At 38.9% G+C, this 7,769-nt stretch overlaps 1 long non-coding RNA gene across 7 annotated transcripts; it reads left to right on the top strand.

Annotated features, from left to right (window-relative positions):
* The first annotated feature begins 752 nt into the window (after positions 1–752).
* Positions 753–6,632, top strand: LOC125529109. 7 transcript variants are annotated; one of them, XR_007292561.1, is made up of 8 exons: positions 753–1,021; positions 1,105–1,213; positions 1,317–1,539; positions 1,753–1,859; positions 1,958–2,064; positions 5,034–5,113; positions 5,877–6,307; positions 6,419–6,632. It is a non-coding gene; the product is annotated as an uncharacterized LOC125529109 (long non-coding RNA). The 7 variants fall into 7 exon arrangements; XR_007292560.1 differs by having other exon boundaries at positions 4,993–5,113; XR_007292562.1 differs by having other exon boundaries at positions 1,958–2,605.
* Positions 6,633–7,769: the final 1,137 nt, after the last annotated feature.

Here is a 7,769-nt window from a genome sequence, read left to right as displayed (position 1 = left end):
ATAGCGCTTGTTGGGAGGTAACCCAATTTTATTTTTATTCCTTGATTTTTGCTCCTGTTTAGTAATAAATAATTTATCTAGCATCTGTTTAGGTTGTGTTTTTTTGTGTTTAATTAGTGTTTGTGCCAAGTAGAACCGTTTGGGAAGACTTGGGGAAAGTCTTAATATCTTGCTGTAAAAAACAGAAACTTTAGCGCTCACGAGAACTGCTGCCATTTTTATTTGGAAAGTGATATTTAGTTAATTCTTTTTGCAGATGATTAATAGATAAATTACTCACGTATAGCAATTTATTTTAGAATTTTTGGGGTTCCAGATCTTGTTCTAGCTACAGATTACTATAGACTGTTCTGTTTTTGACAGATTCTGTTTTTCGTGTGTTGTTTGCTTATTTTGATGAATCTATGACTAGTAAAGTAGTTTATAAACCATAGAGAAATTAAAATATTATAGATTTAACACCAATATAAAAGGTAAAAGAGGCTAGCCAACTCCCCTCCAGAAGGCTCCCCCGATTGGGTCTTCGTGGGCCGTCGGATCTGACTCTCGGACACGCATGACCCGTTGGATCTTCACGGCGGTTAAATTAATTTTCACCTCACGATCGTTTTTCACTGGCCAATGACGGGTTGGCTCGCGTGGCACGCTGGTTGGCTGGGTCGCCTGTTTCCGCATGCAGGCCGTTTTGCCCAATCCCCACCACGCGCTCCGCACCCAATCCCCCGTCTCCCCAGGCCCCAGCCCCCCCCCACAGCCCCTCCCTCATCCCCGCTCATCATCGCCGCTGCCTGCTACTCCCGGGGCGGCCGAGCGCCAACGGTGCGGCAATGGCTGTTCCAGGAGGCGAGGGCGAGGGCACGGGTGTTGGGCGTTGGGTGCGTGGACAAAGAGGGAGGAGTCAACTTGAGGGAGGAGATGAGAGAGGTGAGGATTGGCAGCGATTGCAGGGAGAGGAGGAGGAGTCTGGAGGCAACGGACGATTTTTTTAGGGTGGTTGGCGACCTACAGCCTACAGGCAACGGTGAGCTCTCCCTTTCCCTGACTACGCTCCTCTCTCACATCAGATCGAATCGGACCCCTGATTTCTTTTTCTGTTTGATTCAGTCTGTAGCAGCAGCAGGCGACCTGCAGCAGCTCCTTCCTACCTTCCATGGACGAGCTCTTCGGAGACGCCGTCCAGCCCGACCACGGCCACGACTACCCCACGCACAAGGTCCCTTCCTGCTCCCCCACCTTCTTCCATGGATCAAGACGCTACATACACTGCTGCTGCTGTTTTTCAAATGAATGAACGAAACTTCCTTCCTTATTTCTAGAGGAAGGTTGATTCATTTGTCAAATTCATTCCACCGAAGCCATCTGCTCCGTCCACCAACCCGCCCAGAAAGGTAGTTACAGTGAATTGATGTTCGCACTGAGGCCGGAGGCGAGAGGCGAGGGCACGGAGGTCGGTGGCAAGTGCTCAGGAGAGAAGAGGAAGGCGGCGGTGCTGGGCGGTGGCTGCGGTTTACATGAGAGGGAGGTGACCCGCCCAGAAAGGTAGTTACAGTGAATTGATGTTCATATGAACTTCAATGATGTGAACTTTTTATTAGATCTGAGTTGCAATCCTCAATTTTTTTAGGTTTGAGTAGCAATGCTCCTGCTCTACTAGCTATGACATTTTCCATGCTTTTTCTTCTAATATCGTATAGCGTCCATGCTTGTGGGTTCAACTTGACGAGCTTTTTTCACCTTCCATCTTGTTTTAAGCTCTATTGATGGATGATTTCTGCCATATTTATGGAGGGGGAGGACGCCAACTACTAGGAGAAGGATCAGTTTAGCAAGTACATGATGTAATTCTCTTATGATTATGGGTAGATGCCTGCTTTATTTAGTTACCAGAGTTGTTCACTGTTGAATATGCAAATTCAACATCCTTTATATAATGGGATCTTATGAACTCTTTTTGAAGATTGCTGAGAAGCGCAACCTTTTGATCTTCGAGAAGCGCAACCTTTTGATCTTCGAGAACCGCAAGTTTGCTGACATTGAAAACACATTCATTATGCAAGATGAATGGTGAGAAATGTGTTATTCCCTATCCTTCCATTCTATTTGCATATTCGCGCAGTATGCTTAGTTTTTTCCTTTCAAGATGAATATTCTACACATGAGAGCAATATACTTGGTATTATTGATGCTCATATAATTCCTGGACCTGGAATTGTTGATGGCTTGAGGCTTAAAGTATGTTATGTGTTGCATACCTAATAAATATTAGCAAGCTAATGTTGCAGCTTGACAGATGCTGTGATAACTTCTCCTTTTTCTGTTTGTTAATATCCACTTCGAACTGAGCAGCCATGATCCGGATTTCCTCTATGTAGCTATGAGATGCATGCAGTTCGTTATTGTGTATCGTGCGCTAAAACATTGATTATTTGACAATGAACACATGGCAATGCCTTAACTATTCAACTTGCCTAGCTCAGTATTTTAACCAAATAGAGAAGTTTTTTTGTTGCTTTCCCTTTTGTTAGATATTTTGCTTTTTGTATGTTGAGGGGAGATGGATATGGCCTCAGGACTAAACGCACAAACCACATGAAGTGATCTGATGGTAGGTAAAGTATTTTTATTGGCAATGCTAATGTCTGGACCAGCTCAATGGTTTTAACTCTATGATGTTTTGTTTAGCATATCACATGTACAAATGCATATATACAAATTGTGGTAGGCAACTCACTATTTAGACGACACGACTATTCTCTTGATAAGGAGAGTCCCACCATACTCATGTGAGAGTTAGGCGTGGTAGTGGGTAGTGTTTTCTCATCATCCATTATGTGTTTCTTCTGTCTAGCTCGAAGTTGCTTAGTTAGATAATGATTCGCAAATTCCAGCATTGCATGTTGCCTGACACTTTTGCATTAGCATTGAATTGCATCCTGCATTTTTGCAGCCCGCGAGGCGTGTAAATGTTGGACTATTGTTTCTCCGCTGATGCACATGTTTCGCCACAGAGACAGTACTCTGTGTGTGTGTGATCTCTGGAATTAGTTTTTATGTTTCTCTTTGTTGAGTACTTTTGTAATCTCCACGGGTGTGTTTCGTATTTTCTATGTATCCTCTGTCATTCTTTTAAGTGTTTAATGTTTTCTTTTGTAGTTTTGATATTTAGGTGCAGTCACGTTTCATTTGTCGCATACCTGCACCCGTTAGGAAAATCATAGTTTCATTTCAATCATGTTTCTTTAAGTTGTTCAGTGTTTGTTCATTATGTAGTAGAGTAAGCAGTACATTCTGTCCATCAGTTAAATCACTCATGTCACATTCAGTTGATTGATTATGTTTAGTTTTTGTTCATTTCTCTTTGTTCCTTCAGTTTTTTGTTCCTTTATTTAGTCATTGTGCTTGCATCATTTGCCAGTATTTTAGTCCATCTCAATAGACCCCTATGATTCTTGATAGTTTATCTCTTTCGTAGATCAGACTTTTCCACTTTGTTAGTTAGGCTAATTTATGCTTTTTTCAGTTTTTAGTCTTTACATGATTTAGTTGGACAATGTTTTTGGTATTTCAATAGTTCAGTAGTTTCATACTTTCATTTAATTAAATAGTCTTGTTTTTAGTCTCAGTACTTCAGGTTTAGTTTCCAAACAAGTACTTTTTTACTCATGTGGTTTTCGGTCTTTTGACTATATGTGGTTTTCAATCTTTTCATCTCTTGGTTTACTTGTCATTCTTAATTTATCCGCCTTACTATTCTCAGTCTTGTTTTTTATTGAGAGACACAACCTTTTCAATACACTTCTATTTTAATTTTTCATAACAACGGCTGTTTTTTTGTTGCAACTTTGACTCTATGCTATTAAAGTAAACCAAGTATATTAAAATAAACCAACTATATTCATATATGCCTCAGTAATTGGTACAGCCGATTTTTATCGAGAGAGACAACATTTCAAAACACTTCTATCTTCATTTTTCATACCAACGAATATTTTTTGTGCTGACATGTGAGTTAATTATTTGGAAAAAATATAATCATATATGTATTGCCAACAATTTTTATGTTTAAAGCAACCAATTTTGTGAAAAGAGTGGAGAGAAAGATACATGTGCAATTTCTTGATGTTACAGCGGATGGATGCTAGATCTTTAAACATAAGCACAGATGAATAGGTACAAATTCGAGGAAAGGCCAATGAAATAGTTGTCTGTACACATATGTGCCAGTTTTATACCTGGTTGTCTGGTTGCATTATTTGTCCGGTTTCAATTCAGTTTGAGTAGATTGTTATCCGTGAGCGATACTTGCCACTATTTGTACCCATGCACCAATTTACATACCTATTTTAGGCACAGAAACCAACCATGACTGAAAATTATGTATATATAATTTACTATGATTCATGGTGAGAAAATCATGATTTAATAAACGAAAGGTGGTTTGTTTTGCTAACAGTACTGAGTATAAATGTAAATCGCAGATCGTACGCTGCTGCTACGGGCTCCATGTTGTTTATGCTAGACAACACAATGGTGCTTGTGTTATCTATAGTTGAAGTCGCAGTTTAATATTCTTTGCTTTATGCTTGTGTTATATGTGGTTGAAGGGACATCCTTGTTAGTTTGCATGGTCTATGTAAGAAGGGGCAGTACAATGCTTCTCAAGTTTGTTTATATTTTGATGGCTGTTGAATTCTGGACAATGGAGATGTGAATTTGTTACGTACATAGGTACTAGGCATAGGATACTTTACTCATTGATGACATGTAGTTTTAGAGAACTTCTAAAAATTCCAATTCAGGTTTTCTGTGTTCCATTCAGGAAGAACGCATAGTCTGCACTGGGGTATAAAATTATCTACTACTTACCTTTGTGTCTCGACATATGATTGTGATGCATCGTGCTGCCAGAGGCCAACATTATCCAGTATCATAGCGATGCTAAAAATGACTATTGGTTACTCCGCATATTCTCATCTGATTTCTCATATATAGATATTAATTTCCTTTCATGGGAGGCCTTCATTACATTTCAGCGGCGGTTGCGGATGTGATTGGCGGTTGAGGGAGGGTCTCCGACTAGAGCAGCAGGAGCAAGGTGCTCGAGGAAGTTCAGGTTTGCCTCTACATCCTCTCTCTTTCCTCCACTTTGTTCTTGCATTTAGATGATACAATTTGTGATCATGTGTATGTGCATTTATGAGATCTTTGCTGCTAGGCACAGAGTTTATGGTTACTGAAATTGGGTAATAAAACATGGTTGTTGTGCCTTTTTTCCTTGTTCTTTTTAAATGCAACATGACAGTAGCCAATGTCATATATCAGGGTTGTAAACCTATTAGATTTGGGACAGAGGAAAGTATGAAGATCTTCTTATTATTGCAAAGTAAAAGTTGATATTAGTGCCAACTTAGGTGATCTGGTCCGAAGGGGTATCTCAGCTTTATGAGTTGATAGTATATTTGCATCTAAGAATAAACCTTAGCTTTTAGATAGAATTTATGAGTGAAAGTATTCTGGTGTATACCATCCTTTGTGCAGGATTGTCATGGTTATTGTGTATGTCAATTTTGTTGACAAAATAGATCCAAATGATATCTTTTTCAGTGTCTTATGGTAGATATATTTGGTCTACTGTTTCATGCATTCTTCGGCTTTATGATTAATATTCCCAGATATTTGAACAAAATTTAGCTATTAAATATACATCCCAGGAAATTTACATTATTACAGTGGGGCACTCCTTTGCACGGTTTTCAGTATAAAGAGATTTAACCTTTTTGCAGTATCATTCTCCCTGACGGATTACATGTAGGTTGTTGTTCTAATTACAAGCATGCTTTCAGCTCATGGTTCTTATATTTTTGTATTTTCCATAGGACAATTTTCTGGATTAATATCTATACTGGAGATCTAGGAGTCCACCCGAATTCAGTCTCCAAGAAGCCGTTCATCCAGGATCCACCAAAGTTCAAATGATATGTGAAAAGCGTGTGCTAGATGTGGCCCCTATCCAGCGTTTTGACCCGTCCACTCAGGTGCTTTTGTCTAGGTGGTAACACAACAAGCTGCTTATATTATAGAAACTTATTATACGTACATTCCTATGTTCATTCTGCTTGCATGTTAGAGAAAGAGCTTCTGCCCCTATGTGAGTAATCCTATGGGAATTAGCAACGTTGGTTGTACTTTCAAGCGGGCTGAATCCAATGCAAGTTTTTGGAGCAGTTGGGTTCCAGAACAAACGACTAGGTATTCCCAAAGAGGTCATTCCACTGGTGGCTAGCATAATATCTTCATGTCGGGACAAGTAAGATGACATATCATTTCTTAAATAATATGCCGCTGTTCTCAATTTTTATTTCCTCTTCTTTTCTGCTACTTGCCTCACTAACTATGACCTCAACGATCTTTGGTGCAGCAATCCAAGCAAGCAACCATCATTCTACCAGCTCTTGTCATCGCTGAAGAAATTACAGTGGTTACATTGTTACAGAAAGCCTATGACAATTTGCGAGTGTTGTTTGTGCAATATACTGGTTTTATGGCAGGTGCATGTATGAATTCAGATGGTAGTGGTCTCCTTGTTTATAGTTACAAGAATAATAAAAATATTGATAATGGTCTTTCCACTATTACAATCTCATAGATTACATTACCTGCTTCCATTAGAAAGGAATTGTGGCTCACAACCGTTTTTAATTGAGAGACACAACCTTTTCAATACACTTCTATTTTAATTTTTCATAACAACGGCTGTTTTTTTGTTTCATCTTTGACTCTATGCTATTAAAGTAAACCAATTATATTAAAATAAACCAACTATATTCATATATGCCTCAGTAATTGGTACAGCCGATTTTTATCGAGAGAGACAACATTTCAAAACACTTCTATCTTCATTTTTCATACCAACGAATATTTTTTTGTTCTGGCTTTCACTCTATGCTATTAAAATAAATCAACTACTTTAAGATAAACCGGCTATATTATATCTTTTTTCCTTAGGTTTCTTATCTTTCCCCCTCTTTTTTTCCAAGAAATATATGCATGCCCAAGTTTTTCATCATGATAACCGTGTTTTGAAACTTGCTAAAAAATACAACCAAGCCAACTTTGCTTTCTCATCATCCTGCATGTTTTCAAACTTGCTAAAAAAATATAGCCAAGCCAGCTTTACTCTTTCATCATCCCAAGAAATATATGCATGCATAAATTTTTCATCATGATAACCATCATTTCAAACTTGCTAAAAAAAATATAACCATGCCAACTTTACTACCTCATCATAGTGGCCATTTTTTCAGATTGAACACATTCATATTATGCAAAATTTCCCTTTTCCCAGACTATGGTTTAGTTCAAGGTTCTTGCAGCATGAAACTATTTTCATCGACAACATGTTTTCAGCGGGTCTCTGCGCCATTTGGCGCAACGGGTCAACTAGTATAAATAAAGAATGAGTTCATTACGGTACCTTGAAGTGGTCTTTTGTTTTCTTTCACTAACGGAGCTCATGAGATTTTCTACTCTAAGTTTTGTGTTGTGAAGTTTTCAAGTTTTGGGTAAAGATTTGATGGATTATGGAACAAGGAGTGGCAAGAGCCTAAGCTTGGGGATGCCCATGGCACCCCCAAGATAATCTAAGGACACCTAAAAGCCAAAGCTTGGGGATGCCCCGGAAGGCATCCCCTCTTTTCATCTACTTCTATCGGTAACTTTACTTGGAGCTATATTTATTCACCACATGATATGTGTTTTGCTTGGAGCAT

Source organism: Triticum urartu, unplaced genomic scaffold, assembly GCF_003073215.2.
Source record: "Triticum urartu cultivar G1812 unplaced genomic scaffold, Tu2.1 TuUngrouped_contig_5346, whole genome shotgun sequence".
Lineage (NCBI taxonomy): Eukaryota > Viridiplantae > Streptophyta > Magnoliopsida > Poales > Poaceae > Triticum > Triticum urartu.
This window is presented reverse-complemented; position numbering and strand designations above follow the sequence as displayed.